General features: G+C 51.8%; 1 long non-coding RNA gene and 1 other non-coding gene across 2 annotated transcripts; both read left to right on the forward strand.

Moving 5' to 3' along the window:
• The first annotated feature begins 5,858 nt into the window (after positions 1–5,858).
• Positions 5,859–7,511, forward strand: LOC117003341. Its single transcript, XR_004419495.2, has 3 exons — positions 5,859–6,168; positions 6,447–6,649; positions 7,245–7,511. It is a non-coding gene; the product is annotated as an uncharacterized LOC117003341 (long non-coding RNA).
• Positions 6,899–7,101, forward strand: LOC117003628. Its single transcript, XR_004419520.1, has one exon. It is a non-coding gene; the product is annotated as a small nucleolar RNA SNORA74 (small nucleolar RNA).
• Positions 7,512–7,992: the final 481 nt, after the last annotated feature.

The following is a 7,992-nucleotide window of genomic DNA, read 5'->3' on the forward strand; positions in this document are numbered from 1 at the left end:
GACAAGGCTAAAATGTTGCAGAAGGCTAAACTGCCAGGGATGGGGCTTGTTTGGAAGTCCCAGAGTGGAGAGGGCTGCACAGTCCACCTGTAATTGGTAATTCTAATTAGAGCTGTTGGGTAAAAATGTAATCAAGAGTTTCCATTAGGAAAAAAAAATCATTGAAATTAAAAATTTTGGTTTTTAAGAAAGGGGGTAAATGTTGAAAATTTTGTAACAACTCATTTCAGCATTTTCAAGGTAATAGGGGATGTATTTTTACTGTGAAATGCATCATCAATTCAAATGTGTTTTATCTTACAGTCTGAAGAGCAAAAAATAGTTTTCAAATCAAAGCAAAAATGGTACATTTAGGCATTTTCTTTAAAAAAGCCTGTCTGGGGGTTTCTGTCCTCATTAAGAATATTTTTTTTCCTTTTTTCTTAATGGAATAAGCTGTTCCTAGTTAGCTCTGCTATAAAACACTGGGTTGTTGTGCCCACCCATCTCTCCCCAACACCTGACCCCAGGCTCTGGGTGTCAGCACTGCCTGAAATCCCTGGGATTTGAATCAGGCTTTATAAAACTCACAGAATTAAAGCAAATTCCCTGCTGCCAAGAGAGCTGGTGAGGCACTGGAAGCACACAGGATTGTTTGGAGGGCCTTGTGCAGGTCTGAATTCCTAAGGGGAGCTGATTGTGGTGCCCACACTTGGGGCAAGGCAGCTGCAACCCCCTTTGTACATTTGACCCTGTGGCTGATGCCATGGGATTGCCACAGATCCCAGCAGGGTTTGCATCCTAGGGGATCCTCTCCACAGGATTAGCACATTTATCACACTGAGAAAGTGGTTTAGGAGCTGTTAGATGAAGAGCAGAGCTTGTGGTTTGTGATCTATCTTCTGGGAAGGAGCACTGAAGGAGAGAGGACAGAAAAAATGGGGGTTAAATAGGAGCTGGGAGCACGAGGGGACAGCAGGGAAGGAGGCTGGGCCAGGGAGAAGCTCAGCAGGAGGAGAGGAGGGTGGAAGAGAAGGGAGCAAAGCTGAAGGGCTCTGCCAGAGATGAAATGGAAAAAGAAATTGCTGTGCAGCAGTTTCAGCCCAGAACAGAGGGAGCTGCACGGGCTCCTCGAGTGCATTTTGAACAATAAAAACACCAAGCTCTGACAGGGCCAGGACACCCAGGTGGGTGTGGAGGGGGAGAAAAGGGGAGAGGGTGCAGGGTCCCCCAGGCAGGGCACACTCCTGCCAGCCACATGCAGAGTGGCACTGCCCTTGCTGCAGCACACACCCCTCTGGCAGCCTGGCTGGGGCTTGTATCACCTTTCCTGACTGACATCACCTTTCCTCACTGACATCACCTTTCCTTCACTGATATCACCTTTCCCCTCTGCTCTTTCCTCAGGATTGAGAGGAATGTTGGATTTGTGTTTCCAAACAAGCTGTGGGTAGATAAAACCAGCACTGAGAGGTAAAAGATACAATGGAAAGGATTCCTTGATTGATGAATGGAAAATTATATTTGCCTTTACAAACAAACTGCAGGTTTACTGAGAAATTAAATTGGATGTTGAAAGATTGAAGAAGTAATGGGGAAAAACCATGAATTCTATAAGAATTAAAAATTAAAGGGGAGGGTTGTACATCAGAGGGGAATCTCAGGTATCAGTATTTGGGAAGTCTGTGCCTCTCAAGCACCTCAGCAATGGGGAAAGAGAGAGGGAAATTGGGATAAAAAGGACGCTGAGTCCTCCAAAAATCTGAGAGATCCCAGGGGATGCACCATGGCCTCTCCCTTTATTGGGATAAAGCAAAAGGGACTCCTCTGTCTCCTTTTTTGACAACAACCTCTGGTGTTTGTGGATTCATTTTCCTGACAAGACCAAGCAAGGTTGCTCCCCAGCTCCATGGTAAGGGAACAGCCTGAGCAGCCTCTCCCTGAGCTGCCCAGAGGAACCCAGGCAGCCTCAGCCTCGGGGACAGCTGAGCAGCATATCCTGCCCCACTGCCACCCCCAGGAGTTGTGCTGGCAGAGCTGGCACCAGCACATGGCACCAAGCCCTGCTGGGAGGCTGCAGGCCCTTGGCCAGCCAGGGGAGGAAATGCTTGGATCATGGGTTCTTCCTGCAGGGAGCAACTGGTGGATGAAGCCTGGAGCACCCACTCACACGTGGGAGCAGGCACAGGGGAAAACACACTGCTCCAGGGCTTTATGCATCTAACTCAAAATAAGCTTCCTTTTTTTAAAAACATATGTAAGATGAATGATTTTTCTCTCTTTTTAAAAATTTTGTTGTTATTTTGAAGTTATAAATTATTGAAAGGCCTTCTCACTACTCTCCCAAATCATTCTCAGGCACAGACAAAGAAGAAAAGGCAGTTCTACCTTCAACAGTGCTTTGTAACAAAATGAGTCAGATTCATTTCCCTCCTGATTTGCCCTTGGCTCCCTTTGTCCATGTCTTAAAAACCATCCTGGCTTGCTCTGATTAGCAGTGTCTCCTCGGGGGCAGAGGAGGCCCTGCAAGAGCTGGAGGTGTTGCAGGTCAAGATTAAAGTGCTCTGCATGCCATTCACTGTCAAAAGTGTTAACTGGCTTAAAGCAGTGCAATTAGATGGCTCAGAGGTTCTGGAGTAACAGCAGCAGTGTTTCAGTGCAGGTGATTAAAGCTCAGCCCTGGCATTAGGGATGTGATTAAAAGGCAGTGTCGGGGTGAGACCTGGCAGAGGAGCTCAGCAGGCAGGGTTAAATCCACAGCTTCTGCTGGGGTTGGACACCCCAGGGACTGGGAAAGGTCTCTAAGTATGAGCCAGCTCAGCTTTTAGGTCTGGAATGCCATCTTGTGATGGCAGTGGGGAAGTGGAAATGGCCCTCTGTGGAGTCAGAGGAGATGATGGAGTTACAGAATGGGTTGGGTCAGAAGAGACCATGAAAATAATTTTATTCCTCCCTGGGACACCTCCCACTGTCCCATTGCTCCAATCCCAATTCCAGCCTGGCCTTGGGCACTGCCAGGGATCCAGGGGCAGCCACAGCTGCTCTGGGCACCCTATGCCAGTCCTGCCCACCCTGCCAGGGAACAATTGCTGCCCAAAATCCCATCCAGCCCTGCCATTCCCTGTGTCCTGTCCCTCCATCCCTTGTTCCCAGTCCCTCTCCAGCTCTCCTGGAGCCCATTTGGGCATGGGAAGGGGCTCTGAGCTCTCCCTGGAGCCTTCTCCTCTCCAGGTGAGCACCCCCAGCTCTCCCAGCACCACTCTGTCCTTTTCTTCAGTGTCTGACAGTGTGGCCAAATCTGAGCCAAAATCTGATCAGTATGGAAGGTTCACAGTACCAGCCCTGCAGTGCCATGGGGCAGGCAGTGAGCCCTGGGCATGGCTGTGCTCAGGGCTCAGGTGACACTAAAGGATCTCTCTTGCTGCCACACAAGCTGCAGACATTGGTTACACAGGGGCATGTCCCACCCCAGGCTTGCAGCACATCTATTTTGAAGCATTACAGCTCCATGGCAGTGCAGATCTCCTGAGTGGATGCACTGTGCCAGCAGACAGTGCTCATGTCCTGGTTTAACCCATCCTGCTCATTTATGGGAGCAAATCACTCAGATGTGGTTTCTCCTTCATGCTGTAACTGAGCATTCACTCGACAGGGGTTACTCAAGCTTCTGGAGCCTGTTGAGTTGCTTTGAACACAAGCTGCAGGGCTGTGCTGCGATCCAGGGAGCTCAGGGGAGGCTGTGTCTAGACTAGAGGAACTCTCCTGAAGGCTAGCTGGGCTTTTGTTTTGTAATAACTCATATCTCTAATCTGGCCTGGAACAAAGCATCTCCGTCTCTTCAGGCCCCACCACAACACTTGCAGGGGAAAAGGAGGGTCTGTTTAGCTGTCACCAAGCCAAGATGAACAACAGGGACTGGCTGCAACTGATGCAGAGAGCACATTCCTGGGGCAGAGAAGGGCTTCACTCCCATGCCAGAGCTGCTGTGTTCCCTCTGGTTTGATGCTTTTCACCCTAAGTTCACAAATGATGTGCAGCCTTTGTTTGAGCCCTCCTCCAAGGCCAGCAAGCAGAAGAAAAGCTGTGCACACAGAGGGAATTATACTGGGAAGTGAGAGACTGAGAGTTGCTGAGTTCTGGTATTTGGCATTCAGGAAGCTTTTGAAGTATCTCCCCAATCCTGCTGAAAATGTCTTGTTAAAAGAGACAAAGCATATTAATGTGGGCCCCATGCTGTGCTAATGAATTAAACAGCTTCCAAACTGAAGCTGTGGCTTAGGGTCTCAGCAGAGCCATCATCCATTTCTGTGCAGGCACAGGGCACAGGGCACATCCATCCCTATGTGGGCACAGGGCACAGGGCACATCCATTTCTGTGTTGGCACAGGGCACAGGGCACATCCATCCCTATGTGGGCACAGGGCACATCCATTTCTGTGTGGGTACAGGGCACATCCATCTCTGTGTTAGCACAGGGCACAGGGCACATCCATTTCTGTGTGGGCACAGGGCACATCCATCCCTGTGTGGGCACAGGGCACATCCATTTCTGTGTGGGCACAGGACACAGGGCACATCCATTTCTGTGTGGGCACAGGGCACAGGGCACATCCATTTCTGTGTGGGCACAGGGCACATCCATTTCTGTGTGGGCACAGGGCACAGGGCACATCCATTTCTGTGTGAGCACAGGGCACATCCATTTCTGTGTGGATATAGGGCATATCCATCCCTGTGTGGGCACAGGGCACATCCATTTCTGTGTGGGCACAGGGCACATCCATCCCTGTGTGGGCACAGGGCACATCCATCTCTGTGTGGGCACAGGGCACATCCATTCCTGTGTGGGCACAGGGCACATCCACCCCTGTGTGCCCTCGGCCACGGGCAACGAGACCCCCAGGAACAAGAGCACAAAGTGCTCTGTGTCTGCTCTTACTTGTTCCTCCACCAACTTTTTACCTGTCCCACCAAACAGCTTTTTCTGTGCTGCACTGGGCATCCCTGTTGCTCACCAGCTTCATCACTGGAAGCACTGAAGTCCTTCTGCTCAGCACCAGCCTCTCTCCCTGCATGCACAGCAAGCCCAGGGCCTCTCGGGACAAGGCAGGATCAGGCAGAGCCAGGGAGGAGCACCCCACATCCAGGAAGAATAGCTGCCTGCCTTGGGCTGAAAATAGACCGTGAAGCATTTGAAGAAGACAGAGCTGGAGTGGATGATTGCCTGAGGCAAGGCACAGCTCCAGCTGAGTTCATTGCTGAGCTCTGAGAGCATAAGCACACGAGGGGCATGGGGAGGGATGCCAGGCTTTCTGGAAAGGCCTTGAAGTGTCTCACTGGAGCTCAAAGCCCAGAAAAAAACTTCCTTTGAATGGATCCCCAGCGAGGGAGGTCACAGTTCCACTGCTGTGCCCAGACATGGATACACAGAGAACTGGGCTGCTGTTAAGGCATCACTGGAGGCCAGGGAAGGTGTGGAATTGTGCTTCTCCCAGCGAGGCACTTGGCAGCACCACAACTTTTTCTCTGCTTATTTCAGGGCTGTGGTTTTTTGCTGGTGGCAGCTGTTTGTGAGCTGACACTTCTATCTCCTGTGCCTGAAGTGGGACACATCAGGGACAAACAGAGAGGCAGCTCACCAGCCCTCTGCTTCCCATGAGCTGGGGCTTGAGTTCAGCTCTCCCAGCTCCACAGATGCTGCGTTTCCTGCTCTGCCTCTGCCGGGATGCCGGAAGTGCCCAAGGCCAGGCTGGACGGGCTCGGAGCCACCTGGGATAGTGGAAGGTGTCCCTGCCCATAGCAGGGGTGGGACGAGATATCTTCGAAGTCCCTCCCAGCCCGAACAGCTCTGTGACTGATCATGGAGGGCTTTTCCCCGCCCCGGAGGAGCGGCCGGAGCCGCGGGGCGGTGCCTGTGGAATCACCTCAGCAGCGCGGCCGGGCTCGGCCTCTCTCTGTCCCTGCCGCCGTGAGGGGAAAGGGTGGCTCTGGTGCGGTATGGACCTTCTCTGCCATTGTTGCCGTGAGGGGAAGGAGCGGCTCTGCTCGGCCATGGCCTCTCTGCCATTGCTGCCGTGAGGGGAAGGAGCGGCTCTGCTCGGCCATGGCCTCTCTGCCATTGCTGCCGTGAGGGGAAGGAGCGGCGCTGCGCGGGCCCGGGCCGCCATGAGGGGCCGCCGCCGCCATGAGGTGAGGGGGGATAGGAACAGGGGATGGGTGGCGAGGGCAGCGGGGATGGACACGGGGGTTCTGGGGATGGAAGGCACCACCTGAAATACTCACTTTTTTTTTTTAAATTTAGCTGTTTCTGCCTGCTGGCATGCTCTGCTTTTCAGTACTAATTCCTCAGCCTTTCGCTCGGTTTGCTGGCTTTTGTCCTGCCACAAGCCAGGCCGCTGCTGTTGAGCTGTATGAATACAGATGGAATTAATGAATTATTTGTGATGTTTTTGCTGTCCTCTCTTCAGGCCTTCAGCCATGTGGGGGATTGCGGTGACCCGGAGCTGTGAGTGGTCGGGAGCAGCCCTGTCGTGTGTGAAACCCTTGAGCTGAGCTGAGCTGGGACAGCCGAGGAGCCTCTCCAGGAGGGCACTGGAGCCTGCAGAGCGGAGATGTGAATGGATAACGTGCCCGTGAGGCACAAGGAGAGCTCTGGAGCAACGTGGGTGAGGTGTGACCATGAGCCAACGAAGGGAAATGGGCAAAAGTGTTCATTTTGCTGCCTTGAATTAAGTAAAAGGCCTCTGCTTGCTCCTGTGCTAGCCTCAGGCCCTCAGGGTGGAAATAACATGGTTTATCCAGCAATAGGTTTAACTTATCTATTGCTCTTGCTGGATGAAGCCTTGATGAGAGGAGGCATCACCAGAGAGGTGCCTCCTTTTTTCTGCCCTGTAAACCCCCTAGTTTTGTTATTTTTTCTCCCAGCAGTAGTCAGCTGCCCGTGGCTGCTCAGTGCCTGTGCCAGTGTTATGCTGCTGGGAGAGAAAGGTGCTGCCGAGCTCTCCTGGCACCAGCGAGGCTGTCCTAGTGCTCGGTGGTGCCGGGTTTTGGCAGCACTCTGCATGCCTGAGAGTGGAGTAACTCCTGCCCGTGGAGTTAGAGCCTAGATTGGATGCAGACAACACACAGAAAATGGAAAAATCTGTTGCAGATATTTCAGTGTGCATCTTTTATATAAAAAATGAGTGTCACCTAATTAACTGCTCTGTGCTAATGGTTGAACAAGGCTCCTCCTTTCAACTGTCTTTATTGGGTTTTTATTACAGGTAAATTGTTGGTACGGGGCTTGCTGGAGCAGCAGGAGTGGTCAGAAGAAAAGCTGTTGATGCTGCTTTGAAAGGTGTTGAGAAGATGGAAATCTGAAGAAGAGAAGAATTTGTTATCAGGATATGGATGTAGGAATGGGAAACATCAAAGGGGGTTTGGGGCAAGGTATAACAAGAATTATGTGCACAATTTACTGTTAATCTCCTCTCACTGCTTGTTTACAATATGTTTTTATATGACCTCAATTAAACTTTATTTATATTAAACTTGCTCAGTTTGTTTTTACCTTACAAGAAGTGGCAAAAACCAGGGAATATTGGGCTCTTTTCCCAGTGTCTCATCTAACCCTGCCCTCTAGCAGTGGGAGCATTTCCTGTGTCCTGTCCCTCCACCCCTGTGTCCCAGCTCCCTCTCCAGCTCTCCTGCAGCTCCTTCAAGGTCACCCTGAGCTCACCCCAAAGCTCCTTCTGCCCAGGTGAACAATCCCAACTGTGCCAGCCTTTCCTCCCAGCAGAGCTGCTCCATCCTCTGCTCATCCTGGAGCCTCCTCTGGGCTGGCTGCAGCAGCTGCAGCTCCTCCCTGTGCTGGGGCAGCTCTGCAGGTGGGCTCTACCTGAGCACAGGGACAGAGTCAGCCCATGGCACATGGAAAATGAAAAATAGGGATGTCCTGAAGGTTCTGTAGTGGTCAGCACAGGCTTGGGGGTGTGGAGCTTGGGGTGTCACCCCCAGCAGGAAGGGGACAGA

This window comes from Catharus ustulatus, chromosome 15 (assembly GCF_009819885.2).
Source record: "Catharus ustulatus isolate bCatUst1 chromosome 15, bCatUst1.pri.v2, whole genome shotgun sequence".
NCBI lineage: Eukaryota > Metazoa > Chordata > Aves > Passeriformes > Turdidae > Catharus > Catharus ustulatus.